Raw genomic sequence first — 16823 nt, forward strand, 5'->3', positions numbered from 1 at the left:
TTTCCAAGCGCTTAGCGCAGTGCTCCGCACCCGGTAAGCGCTCAATAAATATGAATGAATGAATAAAAGGTCCTTTCCAGGCGCTTAGTCCAGTGTTCTGCACCCGGTAAGCGCTCAATAAATACGACTGAATGAATGAATGAACGAAGGGTGCTTTCCAAGCGCTTAGCGCAGTGCTCCGCACCCGGTAAGCGCTCCATAAATATGAATGAATGAGTGACAGGGGGCGGGCAGGGGGCGCCTCCTGCGGGTCTCGGACGGCAGGGGGCGCTGGTGTCCGGAGGCGCGCCCCCGCGCTCCCGCGCGCGCCCCCGCCCGCCAGCTGGGCCTCGGGAGCGCGCTGCGCGCCCCCTCCGGCAGGACCGGTCATCGGGAGCGGGAGGCGCCGCAGCCGAGGAGAGGAGCTGCCCAGGCCGCCGGCCCCTCTGCCCAGGTGGGTACCCACCCCATCCCGGGGGGGGGCACCTGCAGGGTGACACCCCCCTCCCCCCTTCTGCCACCCCTCTTGCCCCCCTCCCCACCCCCCAAATCCTATTTGGGGGGCATTTTGGGGGGGAGGGGGCACCGCCGGGCACGGGGGCAAGGAAAGCACCAGCTTCTGGGGAGGGGGCGGCCGAACCCCAAGCTGGCCGCAGAGCCATTCAGCCATTCAGTCCTATTTATGGAGCGCCTAGCATCATCATCAATCGTATTTATTGAGCGCTTACTGGGTGCAGAGCACTGGACTAAGCGCTTGGGAAGTCCAAGTTGGCAACGTAGAGAGACAGTCCCTACCCACCAGTGGGCTCACAGTCTAAAAGGGGGAGACGGAGAACACAACCAAATATACTAGCAAAATAAAATCAGTAGAATAGATAGGTACAAGTAAAATAAATAAATAGAGTAATAAATATGTACAAACATATATCCAGCTATACAGGTGCTGTGGGGAAGGGAAGGAGGTAAGGTGGGGGGGATGGAGAGGGGGAGTAGAGAAGCCTATTAGAGAAGCAGCCTGGCCCAGTGGAAAAAGCACGGGCTTTGGAGTCAGGGGGGTCAAATCCCGGCTCTGCCAACTGTCAGCTGGGTGACTGTGGGCAAGTCACTTGACTCCTCTGGGCCTCAGTTCCCTCATCTGGAAAATGGGGGTGAAGACTGTGACAACCTGATCACCTTGTAACCTCCCCAGCGCTTAGAACAGTGCCTTGCACATAGTAAGCCCTTAATAAATACCATTATTATTACCGTGTGTGTATATGTGTTTGTACATATGTATTACTCTAATTTACTTGTCCATATTCTGTTTTATTTTGTTAATGCGTTTTGTTGTCTGTCCCCCCCCCCCCCCCTTCTAGACTGTGAGCCCGCTGTTGGGTAGGGACCGTCTCTAGATGTTGCCAACCTGTGCTTCGCACATAGTAAGCACTTAATAAATACCATTATTATTATATTGTTATCACCTTGTGTGTATATATGTTTGTGCATATTTAGTACTCTATTTTACTTGTCCATGTTTATTCTATTTTATTTTGATAATATGTTTGTTGTCTGTCTCCCCCTTCTAGACTGTGAGCCCGCTGTTGGGTAGGGAACGTCCTTAGATGTTGCCAACTTGTGCTTCCCAAGCGCTTAGAACAGTGCTTTGCACATAGTAAGCCCTTAATAAATACCATTATTATTATATTATTATTACCGTGCGTGTATATATGTTTGTACATGTTTATTACTCTAATTTACTTGTCCATATTCTATTTTGTTAATACGTTTTGTTGTCTGCCCCCCCCCCCCCCTTCTAGACTGTGAGCCCGCTGCTGGGTAGGGACCGTCTCTAGATGTTGCCAACCTGTACTTCGCACATAGTAAGCGCTTAATAAACACCATTATTATATTATTATTATTATTACTGTGTGTGTGTATATGTGTTTGTACATATTTATTACTCTATTTTACTTGTCCATATTCTATTTTATTTTGTTAATATGTTTTGTTTTCTGTCTCCCCCCTTCTAGACTGTGAGCCCATTGTTGGGTAGGGATCGTCTCTAGATGTTGCCAAGTTGTGCTTCCCAAGCGCTTAGAACAGTGCTTTGCACATAGTAAGCAATTAATAAATACCATTATTATTATATTATTACTGTGTGTATGTATGTTTGTACATATTTAGTAATCTATTTTACTTGTCCATATTTATTCTGTCTCCCCCTTCTAGGCTGTGAGCCCGCTGTTGGGTAGGGACCGTCTCTAGATGTTGCCCACTTGGACTTCCCAAGCGCTTAGTACAGTGCTCTGCACACAGTCAGCGCTCGATATTTATTTATTTTACTTGTCCATATTTATTCTATCTATTTTATTTGTGAATATGTTTTGTTGTCTGTCTCCCCCTTCTAGACTGTGAGCCCGCTGTTGGGTCGGGACCGTCTCTAGATGTTGCCAACTTGTGCTTCCCAAGCGCTTAGGACAACCTGATCACCTTGTAACCTCCCCAGCGCTTAGAACAGTGCTTTGCACATAGTAAGCGCTTAATAAATGCCATCATTATTATAGTGCTCTGCACACAGGAAGCGCTCAATAAATACGATTGAATGAATGAATGAGTAATAATAATGGTGGCATTTGTTAAGCGCTTACTATGTGCAAAGCACTGTTCTAAGCCCTGGAGTAATAATAATGATGGTATTTGTTAAGCGCTTACTATGTGCAAAGCACTGTTCTAAGCGCTGGAGTAATAATAATGATGGTATTTGTTAAGCGCTTACTATGTGCAAAGCACTGTTCTAAACCCTGGAGTAATAATAATGATGGTATTTGTTAAGCACTTACTATGTGCAAAGCACTGTTCTAAGCGCTGGAGTAATAATAATGATGGTATTTGTTAAGCGCTTACTATGTGCAAAGCACTGTTCTAAGCCCTGGAGTACTAATAATGATGGTATTTGTTAAGCGCTTACTATGTGCAAAGCACTGTTCTAAGCGCTGGAGTAATAATAATGATGGTATTTGTTAAGCGCTTACTATGTGCAAAGCACTGTTCTAAGCGCTGGAGTAATAATAATGATGGTATTTGTTAAGCGCTTACTATGTGCAAAGCACTGTTCTAAGCCCTGGAGTAATAATAATGATGGTATTTGTTAAGCACTTACTATGTGCAAAGCACTGTTCTAAGCGCTGGAGTAATAATAATGATGGTATCTGTTAAGCACTTGCTATGTGTCAAACACTGTTCTAAAATACAAGGAGACAGGCCATGGGTTCAAATCCCAGCTCCGTCAATTGTCAGCTGTATGGCTTTGGGCAAGTCCCAGCCTCTCCGTGCCTCAGTCCCTTCATCTGGAAGATGGGGATGAAGACTGCCCCACGTGGGGCCCACAAGCTGGTCCCCGGCGCTTAGAACAGTGCTTTGCACCTAGTAAGCGCCTAACAAATGCCATCATCATCCAAGGTAATCAGGTTGTCCCACGTGGGGCTGCCAGTCTTAGTCCCCATTTCACAGGTGATGCAAATGAGGCACGGAGAAGGGAAGCGACTTGCCCAAGGGCGCACAGCTGGCAAGTGGCGGAGGCGGGATTAGACCCCACGTGCTCGGACTCCAAAACCCGTGCTCAGCCACCCTGCCCAAATAATCAATCAATCAATCAGTCGTATTTATTGAGCGCTTACTGTGTGCAGAGCACTGTACCAAGGGCTTGGGAAGTACAAGTTGGCAGTATATATAGAGACAGTGGGCTCACAGTCTAAATGATGTTTCCAGCCTTTTATTTTAAGCACCAACTGGGGGGAAGAAATGCTCCCGAGTGAAACTTGCCCAAGAAAATGCCAACCGAAAGCCCGCCCGCCCCTGTTATGCAACTGCAATTTTCAGTGCCTGTTCCCTGGTTAGATTTAGAAAGGGCTTATTAATTCAAGGCAAAGAAATGGCTCTGCCACCTCCCCTGGGGCTCCGAGGAGAAAAGAACCAGAGGAAAGAAGTTTGAACAGCAGGGTAAGGTCTCTGGTGGGGAAACACGCCCTGCTTACGGGGGTGGACCTCCCTGCCTTACTCATAGCAGATAATAATAATAATTATGGCATTTGTTCAGCACTTATTATGTGCCAGGCACTGTACTAAGCGCTGGGGTGAATACCGAGAAGCAGTGTGGCACTTCATTCATTCAATCGTATTTACTGAGCGCTTACTGTGTGCAGAGCACTGTACTACGCGCTTGGGAAGTCCAAGTTGGCAACATCTAGAGACGGTCCCTACCCAACAGTGGGCTCACAGTCTAGAAACTTCACTTCTCTGAGCCTCAGTGACCTCATCTGTAAAATGGGGATTCATTCATTCATTCAATCATATTTATTGAGTGCTTACTGTGTGCAGAGCACTGTACTAAGCGCTTGGGAAGTCCAAGTTGGCAACATGTACAGACGGTCCCTACCAGACAGCGGGCTCACAGTCTAGAAGGGGGAGACAGACAAAACATATTAACAAAATAAAATAAGTAGAATAAATATGTACAAATAAAATAGAGTAATAAATACATACATACATATACAGGTGATGTGGGGAGGGGAAGGAGGTAAGGTGGGGGGGATGGAGAGGGGGAGGAGGGGGAGAGGAAGGAGGGGGCTCAGTCTGGGAAGGCCTCCTGGTCCCTACCCAACATTTATTCATTCATTCAATCATATTTATTGAGCGCTTACTGTGTGCAGAGCACTGGACTAAGCTCTTGGGAAGTACAACTTGGCAACATATAGAGACGATTAACACTGTGAGCCCCCCGCGGGACAACCTGATCACCCTGCATCCTCCCCAGCGCTTAGAACAGTGCTTTGCACATAGTAAGCGCTTAATAAATGCCATTATTATTATTATTATTATAGAGCCGGGATTTGAACCCATGACCTCTGACTCCAAATAATAGTAATAATAATGGCATTTATTAAGTGCTTACTATGTGCAAAGCACTGTTCTAAACTCTGGGGAGGTTACAAGGTGATCAAGTTGTCCCACGGGGCGGGGGGGGCTCACAGTCTTAATCCCCATTTTACATATGAGTTAACTGAGGCACAGAGAAGTCAAGTGACTTTCCCAAAGTCACACAGCTGACAATTGGTGGAGCCGGGATTTGAACCCATGACCTCTGACTCCAAAGCTTGTGCTCTTACCACTGAGCCACGCTGCTTCTCACATATATACGTGGCTTAGGCGAAAGAGCCCGGGCTTGGGAGTCAGAGGTCATGGGTTCTAGTCCCGGCTCTGCCACTTGTCAGCTGTGTGACTTTGGGCAAGTCACTTAACTTCTCCGTGCCTCAGTTCCCTCATCTGTCAAACGGGGATTAAGACTGTGAGCCCCACGTGGGACAACCTTTATTACCTTGTATCCCCCCCAATGCTTAGAACAGTGCTTGGCACATAGTAAGCGCTTAACAAATACCAACATTATTATTATTATTATTATATATACACAATTGCTGTGGGGTGGGGAGGGGAGTAGAGCAGAGGGAGGGAGCAGAGGAAAAGGGGGGCTTTTCCCACAACAGCACAATAGTAGATGAGATCCACTTTAGGGCCTCCTTAAATCACAAATACCCTGTGGTGGCCATGTGGACCTCAGCAAGAATAATATTTTAAAAGGGGAGAAGGGCAAGGCTGAGAAATTGGGGGTCCCAAGTAAGCAAAGAATTTCCACCAAGGACAAAGTCAGAGTTTGGGGGAGAGGGAGGTAGCAGGAGGCTGTCAGTGAGAGAATGATTGAAGACGGTAGCACCTTCATATTTTCCCCTTTTGGGATGGGGGAGTGGCGTTTTCCGATTTTTAACTCCAAAACTCTTCCTGAATCAGAGACCCACACTTCCGTCTGGCTGACCTAGTTAGACGTGTCCACTTGAGAGAGAGTTAATTTCATCGGGAAACGCTCCTAGGAAAAGTTAGGTATGGTGTGGCAGTGTCTCCTTTCGTGTCCGTAAAAATAACAAACTCACACGATCGCCTCGTCGTTCTTCCTTCCCAGACCAAAGCATATTTAGAGCATCTGGGAGTCATTTTAGGGCAGATAATCTTAGGTGAGCTTCTGGTGTTCTTGAACCCTGGCTAAGAGGGAGGCTGCTCATCAACATCTCCCAGCCCATGTTAGACACAGCCATTTTTGGGGTCAGGGCTGCAGACTAGCCAAGCTAGTACTTTGGATTCAGTCTGTGGTGAAAGGATGCTTGGAAGAATGTGGGGTAGGTGTCTTTCTTGAAATCCTTCCTAAAGGTTAGGAGGGGCCTGACACACTGACACTTTCCTCTCTTGAATCCCAACTTTCCTTCCAGGCTCATCTCCTCTTTGAGGCCTTCCCTGATTAAACTCTCTTTTCCCCAGTTCCCTCTCCCTTCTGCGTTGTCTTGGCACTTGGATCTGTGATCTTTGGACACTTGATATTCCCAACTTTCCTTCCAGGCTCATCTCCTCTTTGAGGCCTTCCCTGATTAAACTCTCTTTTCCCCAGTTCCCTCTCCCTTCTGTGTTGTCTCGGCAATTGGATCTGTGATCTTTGGACACTTGATATTCCCAACTTTCGTTCCAGGCTCATCTCCTCTTTGAGGCCTTCCCTGATTAAACTCTCTTTTCCCCGGTTCCCTCTCCCTTCTGCGTTGTCTCGGCACTTGGATCGGTGATCTTTGGACACTTGATATTCCCAACTTTCCTTCCAGGCTCATCTCCTCTTTGAGGCCTTCCCTGATTAAACTCTCTTTTCCCCAGTTCCCTCTCCCTTCTGCGTTGTCTCGGCACTTGGATCAGTGATCTTTGGACACTTGATATTCTCCCCAACCCCACAGCACTTAATGTACATATCTTTAAATTACTTATAAATTACTTTTCGTTCATTCATTCAATCATATTTATTGAGCGCTTACTGTGTGCAGAGCACTGTACTAAGCGCTTGGGAAGTACAAGTCGGCAACATAGAGAGACCGTCCCTACCTAACAATGGGCTCACAGTCTAGAAGAGGGAGACAGACAACAAAACAAAATGTGTGGACGGGTGTCAAAATAGAACAAATAGATTATAGCCATAGGCACATCCTTAACAAAATAAATAGAATAAATATGTACAAGTAAAATAAATAGAGGAATAAATCTGTACAAATATATTCATTCAATCAATCAATCGTGTGCAGAGGACTGTACTAAGCGCTTGAGAAGTTCAAGTCGGCAACATCTAGAGACGGTCCCTACCTAACAATGGGCTCACAGTCGAGAAGAGGGAGACAGACAACAAAACAAAACATGTGGACTTGTGTCAAAATCGACAGAACAAATAGAATAATAGCCATATGCACATCATTAACAAAATAAATAGAATAAGTATGTACAAATAAAATAGAGTAATAAATCTGTACAAATACAAGTGCTGTGGGGAGGGGAAGGAGGTAGGGCGGGGGGATGGGGAGGAGGAGAGGAAAAGGGGGCTCAGTCTGGGAAGGCCTCCTGGAGGAGGTGAACTCTCCAGTTATTTATTACTTTCTGAGTAATAAATAAATTATTTCTTCATATTAATGTCTGTCTCCCCCTCTAGACTGGTATGGGCAGGGAAGATGTCTGTTAATTCTGTTGTACTAAGTAAAACAGTGCTGTGCGCATAGTAAGCACTCAGTAGATACAATTGATTGACTCCATTAACCCATTATGGACGTTTCACCTGTGAGTTGATTTTGGCCCTTCTGGAACCTATTAACATGTTTGCTTCATTGAGAGGAAGTGTTTCCTTGTGTTAGCACCAAAAGAGACTCTTTATTCTGCAGGGGGATTCACAAGCAATGATAATTGTGGTACCGATTAGGCCTACTGTGGCACACAGTAAGCACTCAGTAAATACGATTGAAGGAGTGAATGAGTGCCAAACACTATACTAAGTGCAGGGTCCTATTTAAGATAATCAGGTCACACGTCTACCCCATGGGGCTCACAGTTCTAAGAGGAAGGGAAATTGATCCAGTATTTAGTAGTTAGGGAACTGAGGCACAGGAAAATTAAGCGACTTTCCCAGATTCACACAGCAGGCGAATGGCAGAGCCAGGATTAGAACCCAGGTGATCCAACTCCCAGACCCGAGCTCTTTTCTGCCTTTGTCGACTTTTCCCTTGTATATTTTCCAGCGAGTTTCCCAGTCCCCCGGTAGTAGATGTTTGATGGCCTAATTATTCACTCTTTAGGATTACTTAAGAGCTAAGATGGTGGTGTGTGTGTTTTCCTGTGACACTGGCAGGTTTTTCCATTACATAACTGATGTATAACTAGATTGTTAAAGCCAGATTAGGGAAACAAGAGAATTTCAAATCACACTCAGTCCAGCAGTGATCTACTAATGCCAGATCTGAGAGTAGCAGTGATGTTGACTGTGGGGGAGGAGGGAGGAGCATTTGGGAGAGGATTGAATGAGAACTCCTTTGCTGCTGTTGAGCTCTTTTCTAGAGATCTCCCTGGTGCTCTACAAGCCCCTCTGATCCATTCTACCCCCGCATCTTTACTCCCAATTAGGAGCGTGTTTAATAAGCTGCCGGTTTTTGCTCCTTTTCCTTTTTTTAAAAAAAATGTGCTCTACCCTTAAACATTCAACTGTTAGCGGATGAAAATCAGGCCAGGGAGCGGTGGGTTTAAACTGCTGTGCACACAGGGCTCTGAGGGGCCTCCGAAACCCCAACATTACACTCAGACCTCATGACCTGGTGCTGGATGTGACTCTTTGGCACAGCTCACGTGAGCATTATGAGAGAGGATTGAGGAACAGTGGTGGGAGGATGTTGTTGAGGCTCAGAGAGCAGTGGGGGTAAGAAGCAGAAGAAAAGGAAAAGCACTGGAGGCCGCATTTCCTTGCTCGTAGTATCATCCCCAAGAGCCAGGGGAAAGGAAACATAGGGACTCAGTTTCCCAGAAGGGTACTTCCCACGCTCCTTTCCCCCCCTCCAGTTCTGACTCCGAGAAAGCACTGTAAGCCGTGAAGCAAATGATGAAAATAAGTCTGCTGTAAGCTCCGTCTAGGCGGGAAGCTTGTTGTGGGCAGGGAACGTGGCTCCCAACTCTGTTGTATGGTACTCCCCCGAGCGCTTAGCACAGACAGTCAGCGCTCAATAAATGCAATCGTTTGGTAGAAAATCCCGAGAGGGACAATTATCATTACGGGTGGACTCTGATCCGCCCACTCTCCTCCACTTGTGGTTTCTATGATTAAACTGACTCGTGGCCCTGCCGAGGGAGGGTCTCACTGGGGGCTTCTCGTTTCTTTTGTGAATGTTCCAGCAGCTTCTATGGCTCTGTATTTTGAGGCGGGAGGAGTGAGTGGGCAGGAGGACTGCTTTCAGTTTCTGCCAGGCCATATGATCAATCAATCAATCCATCAATCGTATTTATTGAGCGCTTACTGTGTGCAGAGCACTGTACTAAGCGCTTGGGAAGTACAAGTTGGCAACATATAGAGACAGTCCCTACCCAACAGTGGGCTCACAGCCTAAAAGGGGGAGCAGAACAAAACAAAACATACTAACAAAATAAAATAGAATAGATATGTACAAGTAAAATAAATAAATAATGATTCCAGTAGCCGCCGGTCGGAGGGCTGACCACCCTGCCAGTCTTCACGAGCTGCGATAGAGCTCTGAATTATCAAGAGGCTGTCTCTCCACATTAGATTGGAAGCTTCTTGAGGGCAGGAAATGAGTCTCTTGCCTCTGTTTTGTTCTCCCAAGCACTTAGTCCAATGCTCAGCCCATGGTATCCTTCATTAGTATTTTCTAACTATTGTGCGCAGAGCACAGTAGCATTAGGAAGCAGGATCCCTGCCCTCAGGAGCTTACTCTCTAATGGGGGAGACAGGCACAACAAGTAGGAAGAAGGAATAGGGTAGAAAGTCAGTCAATCATATTTACTGAGCGGTTACTGTGTACGGAGCACTGACCTAAGCACTTGGGAGAGTACAACAGAACAATAGACAGACACATTCCCTGACCACAATGAGCTTACAGTCTAGAGGATGTGTAGATATGTAAGAGGGGCTAAAGATATCTAGAGAGGTCCCTGGGGGCTATTGTGGTGGGGATGACTAGAGTTCCTAAGCCGAAATGTTGAAGTGGCAGTTGTAGGGTGGGGAGGTGAAGGTGTAATTGGGGAAGACACCCCCCTCTCCGGAGGAGATGTGATTTCAGAGGGTCCTTGAAGATGGGGAGAGCAGTGGGAGGGAGGGAGTGGGAATTCCAGGCTGTTGGGCTCAGAGGACCGAGGGAGGAAACTCGAGCAAGATGTCGTTTACCAGTCGATGAGTTGGTCAGCAGCAGCCTAAATGTTAGGGTAGTTTTGGGGCCCTTGAAATCTTCCTGTTGGTTTGGTTGGCTCATGAAGTGGGTGAGGGGGGATTATACCCAGGTCCAAGGGCTTAGTACAGTGTTCAACAAACAACAAGCACTTAATAAATACCACTGATCGATTGATTGATGGGAAAGGTATAGTGAGAAGCACAGAGGAATGAAGAGGTAATGTGGGAGCACAGAATTCCCACTCCAAGAAAGGGCTACTCTCAAGTGCTAATGCAGGAATTTTGCGTGAGCCGCACTGTGGTTCGGTGACAAGGCTGAAGAAGCAATAGCAAATCAGCCAGCATAATTGATCTTTCTACTCGAATGTTGTTGAAATCCCTTATTCAGTGTGTCATCTTCTCTTGACAGGCAATTTCTCCTTTACACAAATAGCTGTCTTCCAAGGTTAGCGACTTCGCTGCCTGCAAAGCCAAACACATTTTGCTTGTAATTCTGTGATTGCTAATCATTTGTTTTCAGGACAGCCTTGTTTGATCACTGAAATCACACGGCAGAATAATACAGTTGAAATTGATATTACTGTGCTTGATGCATTTTCTATTACTTTGAGTGATACGCTATGATATTTGTATGTGTGGACATTCCCTCTAGCACACTGAACTTCCTGGCACAGTCGTCTGCTATTAATCATCTTTTAATTCCCAATGTGTTAGCTGGCAGTTAGGGAAGTAAATTTTTTTTTAATGTGTAAGGTTGTGATTTGGCTCTAGTAGCAGGCTGTTAAGGTGATTGGAATTTGATTCCGTCGTTTAGCCAGGATAGTGACCTAATGGGTTCTAGTTTTGGCTCTGGCACTAGCCTTCTGTGTGATCTTTGGCAAATCAGTTAGCCACTCAGAGCCTCAGTTTTTTCATCTGTAATTGGGGATGAGGTACTTGCCCTCCCTCCCTCCCTCTTAGATTGCGAGCTCCATGTTGGACTGGGACTGTGTCTGTTCTGATGATCCTGTATAATAATAATAATGATGGCATTTAAGCGCTTACTATGTGCAAAGCACCCAGCTGTCAGTACAGAGCAGTATTTATAGTATATAGTATTTGTGAAGTACTTACTCTTTTTCAAGCCCTGTTTAGCACAGTCTGCACCTGAAATGTTTAAGATATTGGTTTAAGCGAGTAAAAGACATTTCTGTGGGGAATCAGGCTTTCTCCCAGCAGCCCAAGAGTTGACTAGGAAATACTAAAGTGACTTGGGAAGCTACCTAATCTTGAAACGCCAGTAAATTGTGAAAGTAGGTAAATATAAGGAGCTTGAGAAAACGGGAGGGGGGTTGCCATGAAACAGCAAGTCCCTCTTTCGGAGTATGACGAGCGAGCTCATCCGCTGTTTCTGATGGGAAACTCTACTCCACCGTGGTCAGTGTTTGGCAAGAAGGGGCTCTGGGGTGAAAGGATTATTTCTAATTGGACGTGTGAACATTTAAGTGCCAACTCCATGGGGACGATGGAGTCGTGTGAGCTGGATGGCCAGAAGGAATGCTCACCCCTGGCCTCCGACAGGACGTGAAAACTTCCAGTCAAGGCTGACAGGATCCAGAATGGCCTCCCCACAGCCTGTTAGTGCATTAAGCCTGCTTCGGGCCCTCCACCCTGAAAAACTAGTCCTCTTTCTGCCCTCCCCGTGCAAGGAAAGATTGGCACCTCTGCTGTGAATCTGTTGCCAAATTGTACTTTCCAAGCGCCTAGTATAGCGCTCTGCACACAGTAAGCGCTAATAAATACGACTGAATGGATGAACTACATAGATCCACATTTGGATAGGAGTTTGCTTTTCCAACTTTTCTCCAGGAAAACCTGAAAGCGCTAAGCAGTCAGTGAACTCTGGTGGAACGTGGGATAGTTGAGTTGGAGGAAACAGAGAGGGGTAACTGTAGAGAGAAATATTTTATCTTAATGGGAGCAGTGTTAACACGGAATTGCTATTGTGCTTTCATTAATGTGTCATCTTTATTCTAAAGCTTCCTTCATCTGTTTTTTTTTAAAGGTTCCACAGAGGCGTTGTCTTCTAGGGAAGATTGTCACCAATGGCAGTAAAACCTGGCTTCTGGTTGTTTGGGTGAGTTTCCTGTCTTCCCACTGAACTCTGTTTCCTTCCCTTCTCACTTCTTTTTTCTTTTTCTTTTTTTAAATTTGCGGTCCTATTCCTCTCAGAGACTCGGATGCTTTTTTGTGCCACGCTGCCTAAAAAAACAAGAGAATTCCTTGTGGCGATTTTTTTTATAAACAATATTCTCAGGCAGATCAGATCAGTGCAACTTTGCGATGTCGTGGCAGCTTTTGCATTCTTTCATTCAGTCGTATTTATTGAGTGCTTACTGTGTGCAGAGCACTGTACTTAGCACTTGGGAAGTACAAATCTGCAGTTGTTGAGGAAGCATAAATCGAGGAAACTTCCTAGGGCATGTGCTCTTGGCTAGCTCCCTCTCTTGTTGCTGACTTTCAAGGCTGTTGGTCTATCTGAACTTGGTTGGGGAAATCTTAAATGCTCCATTTGGCTCATAAATAGAAATCTGCTTCCAAGCTTGATTGGTGAATCGGGCTCTAGTCTGGTGCTTATGCGAGTTGACAAGAAAATCTATCAGGTGCGCGGTAATGTCAGCTATGAAAATATTCCTTTTTTTCTCAAGCCCTGCTGCCATGGGAAAGTGCTGACAGTCTTTACAAGGCCAGGTCTCCACACCATAGACACTCAGTTAATCCTCTTAATTAATTGACACTTCTTAATTGAGGTGTCAAAATTCCAAAAAGGAACTTTACCCAGTGTTCCCTTTACCAAATTCATTATAATAACAACAGTGTTTTTTAAGCCCTTACTGTGTTTCAAGCACTGTACCAAGCGATGGGGTAGATACAAGATAATCAGGTTGGACACAGTCCCTGTCCCTCTTGGGGCCCACAGTCTAAGCGGGAGGGAGAACAGGCACTGAAGTCCCGTCTTACAGATGAGAAAACTGAGGCCCAGAGGAGTTAGGCCACACAGCAGACAAATGACAGAGCCGGAAGTAGAACCCAGGTCCTCTGATTCCCAGGCCCTTGCTCCTTCCACTAGACCACACTATATCTGAAATTACCTCACCTAAAGAAAGGAGATAGGAGTCCGTTAAACTGAGGCCAAAGGATTTTTAAATCACAGTTTTGAGGCAGCTGGGTGATGGGGGCCGGGAAGGAATTAAATGCTTCAGCATGGTAGAGCCCGTTTCTGAGAATCTGAAACTCCGGGGCCTAGTCCCATCTCTGTCCCTGGGTGGTTGTGTCACCCTGGGCAAGTCACTTCCTCTCCCTCTTTAGTTTTTGAGGTTGTCCACTTCCCTCTACCTCATCAGGAATGTGGTGAGGACAAAAATGAATTGACTAATGCGAAGTTGCTTTGAAAAAATTGGTGCTGTATCAAGTCAAGATCTTATCATCTGGGCTCTGAATGAAGCATTTCTGTGTTGGTTTCAAAATAAAGGCAGAACACACACACACATTCTCTCTCTCTCCCTCCCCCTCCCACCTTCGTGCCATTGCAGATATATAGAGGATGGGCCTTTTTTTTGCTCCCACCTGAAATCCTTGGTCTGTGTGCAGCATTTGACAGGCGAGTGGGATTTTGAATTTAATTAGGTCATCCGGGCACTGGCGCGGAGGTGGTGGGTCAAATGCTTAATGCCAGGCTTCCTTCTCCTTGGCTAATTAAGCCCACAGATAGAGTGGAAAGCCCCTGCTCTAGCCAGTCGAGGCCAGCAGCGGGCAACTGTCCAGTTAATGATGAGCAGTGAGAAGCAGCGTGGCTCAATGGAAAGAGCCCGGGCTTTGGAGTCAGAGGTCACGGGTTCAAATCCCAGCTCCGCCACTTGTCAGCTGTGTGACTTTGGGCCAGTCACTTAACGTCTCTGGGCCTCAGTTCCCTCGTCTGTAAAATGGGGATGAAGACCGTGAGCCCCCCGTGGGACAATCTGATCACCTTGTATCTCCCCCAGCGCTTAGAACAGTGCTTTGCACTTAGTAAGCGCTTAATAAATGCCATCAAAAAAAAAAAGAAACCCTAGAAAAGTACTACCAATATTCACATTGTGTCAAGCGAGTTCATCGCGTCTCGGCTTTTGGCCGAGCATTCCAAAGGGATTGAGACGAATCGCGTCCCTGTTGAGAAGAGCAATCCGTCGTTGTCCCGGCCGGCACGTTCTTAACAGGCTTCTTTTTTTTTTCCTCCCCTTCGAACGTGAGGGGATCGGTCCAGCGACTGTCTCTAGGAGTCAGGGGGACAGATCACCCCATCGGGGAGTCGCTTCAGTTGGCGTGGATTCCCACGGGGGTCGATAAGGGGCCCTGTGAGCTCCATCTCCTCAGGAAGAATGCCCGAGGCCTACCTGTAAAGTCACACGGGCACCTTAGAGAACTGGGTCTCCCTGCTGAGCTTTTCCCTATGCTCCAGTCAATCAATCCATCCATCATTACTGATTTTTAGAGAAGCAGATTGGCTTAATGTTAAGAGCACAGGCTTGGGAGTGAGGGGTCGTGGGTTCTAATCTCGGCTGCGCCACTTGTCTGCTGTGTGATCTTGGGCAAGTCACTTAACTTCTCTGTGCCTCAGTTACCTCACCTGTAAAATGGGGGTTAATCAATCAATCAATCGTATTTATTGAGCGCTTACTGTGTGCAGAGCACTGTACTAAGCGCTTGGGAAGTACAAGTTGGCAACATATAGAGACAGTCCCTACCCAACAGTGGGCTCACAGTCTTAAAAGGGTTAAGACTGTGAGCCCCACGTGGGACAACCTGATTACCTTGTATCTACCCCAGTGCTTAGAACAGTGCTTGGCATATAGTAAGTGCTTAACAATTGCCATCATTAGTATTATTATTATTTTTATCTTTAATGGTCATTATAGAGAAGCAGTGTGGCCTAGTGGAGACAGCGTCAGCCTGGGAGTCAGGAGGACCTGGGTTCTCATCCTGGCTCTACCGCTTGTCTGCTGTGTGACTTTGGGTAAGTCACTTCACCTTTGTATGTCTCAGTTACCTCATCTGTGAAATGGGGATTAAGGCTGGGAGCCCCATGGAGGACTGGGACTGCATCCAACCCAATTTGCTTGTATCCACCCTAACGCTTAGCCCAGTGCCTGGCACATAGCGCGTTGAACAAGCACCACCATTATTAAATGGATAATATAATTGATTTATTAACCCGAATAGTGAAGTCATAGCATCCCTGGCCATTTAGAAGGCGTTTCTTTTTGTGTAGCGGTTTTCCAGGAACCCAGCTTCCAAAGGGTTTGGGATTGAATCTGGCATCCTCTGGGGCACATGACCATGTGAGAATTTAGTTAGCTTCTCTAAAGGGGAGGACTGTCCTCTTTAGTGTCATTGCGATCTTACCGAGAAGCCGCGTGGCCCGGTAGGGAGAGCGCAGGACTAAACGTCAGGAGTCCAGGCTTCTAATACTGGCTCGGTCTCTTGTCTACAGTGTGACCTTGGGCAGGTCTAGACTGTGAGCCTGCTGTTGGGTAGGGACCGTCTCCAAATGTTGCCAACTTGTACTTCCCAAGCACTTAGTACAGTGCTCTGCACACAGTAAGCGCTCAATAAATACGATTGAATGAATGAAAGTCATTTAACCTTTGTAGGTCGCAGTCTCCTCATCTGTAAAATGGGGATTAAATACCTGTCTTCTTTCCCCTTAGACTGTGAGCCCCTTGAGAGACAAGGGACTGTGTCTGATCTAATTGGATTGTATCCACCCCAGTGCTTAGAACATAGTAAGCACTTAACAAATATCATAATTATCATTATTATAATTACCACCCTGGAAAATGGCTAATTTTATACTCATCCTCTTCTATATACATTTATTCAGTTATTCATCATTACTACTCTGTAAATGTTTTCAAATCTGTCTCCCCTAGAGCTTCTACCCAGTTTACAGATGTGGCAACTAGGAGGACCAGAGAGGTTAAGTGATGGGCCTGAGGTCACCCAGCAGACCAGTAGAGTTGGAATAGGAGCCCGGGTCTCCTGACACGCAGCCCTTAGTTCCATCTGCTAGACCAAGCCGTCTAGCGCCTGCCAGTGATAAAACAATTCTTTTGTTTGTTTGCTCTTCCCAAAGCTCCCCAGCCTTCCAAAAGCTTTGGGCTGCAGCTCTAAATTGGACCATCAATTAGACTTCCTGGGATTAGTAGGACAGTTGCCAAGCAAAAAGGCAGGTGTGAACAATTGCAAACATCAGCATTGCAAGCTCTCGCTCCGGGCAGATCAGGGAACCAGCAACGGTTTTCCACCCAGAGCCCATCGCTGCCTTCTGTTCTGGGTCCCGGGAGCAAAGCCCAGTTTCCCACCCCTCAAGGAGACAGCCCGCTCATCCGCTCTGGGAATCGGGAGACCTGGATTCTAATCCCATGTCTCTCTCCCATGTTGCACTTGCTTGTGGCACTCTGTGGCCCAGTGGGACATCATCAGGCCCGGGAGCGTGCGTGACACCGCTCCAACAATCAGTTGCACAAGGCCTGAGCCCCCAAATCGCAAAATGGAG

At 46.5% G+C, this 16823-nt stretch overlaps 1 protein-coding gene across 1 annotated transcript in view; it reads left to right on the forward strand.

Moving 5' to 3' along the window:
• Positions 1–368: 368 nt before the first annotated feature.
• Positions 369–16823, forward strand: part of MTUS2 (microtubule associated scaffold protein 2) — a 101044-nt gene continuing 84589 nt past the window's right edge. The window contains exons 1-2 of the mRNA XM_038762073.1: positions 369–433; positions 12294–12365. The gene's annotated coding sequence lies outside the window, so the exon portion shown is untranslated. The remainder of the gene's footprint in view (positions 434–12293; positions 12366–16823) is intronic.

This window comes from Tachyglossus aculeatus, chromosome 20 (genome assembly GCF_015852505.1).
Source record: "Tachyglossus aculeatus isolate mTacAcu1 chromosome 20, mTacAcu1.pri, whole genome shotgun sequence".
Classification (NCBI taxonomy): domain Eukaryota; kingdom Metazoa; phylum Chordata; class Mammalia; order Monotremata; family Tachyglossidae; genus Tachyglossus; species Tachyglossus aculeatus.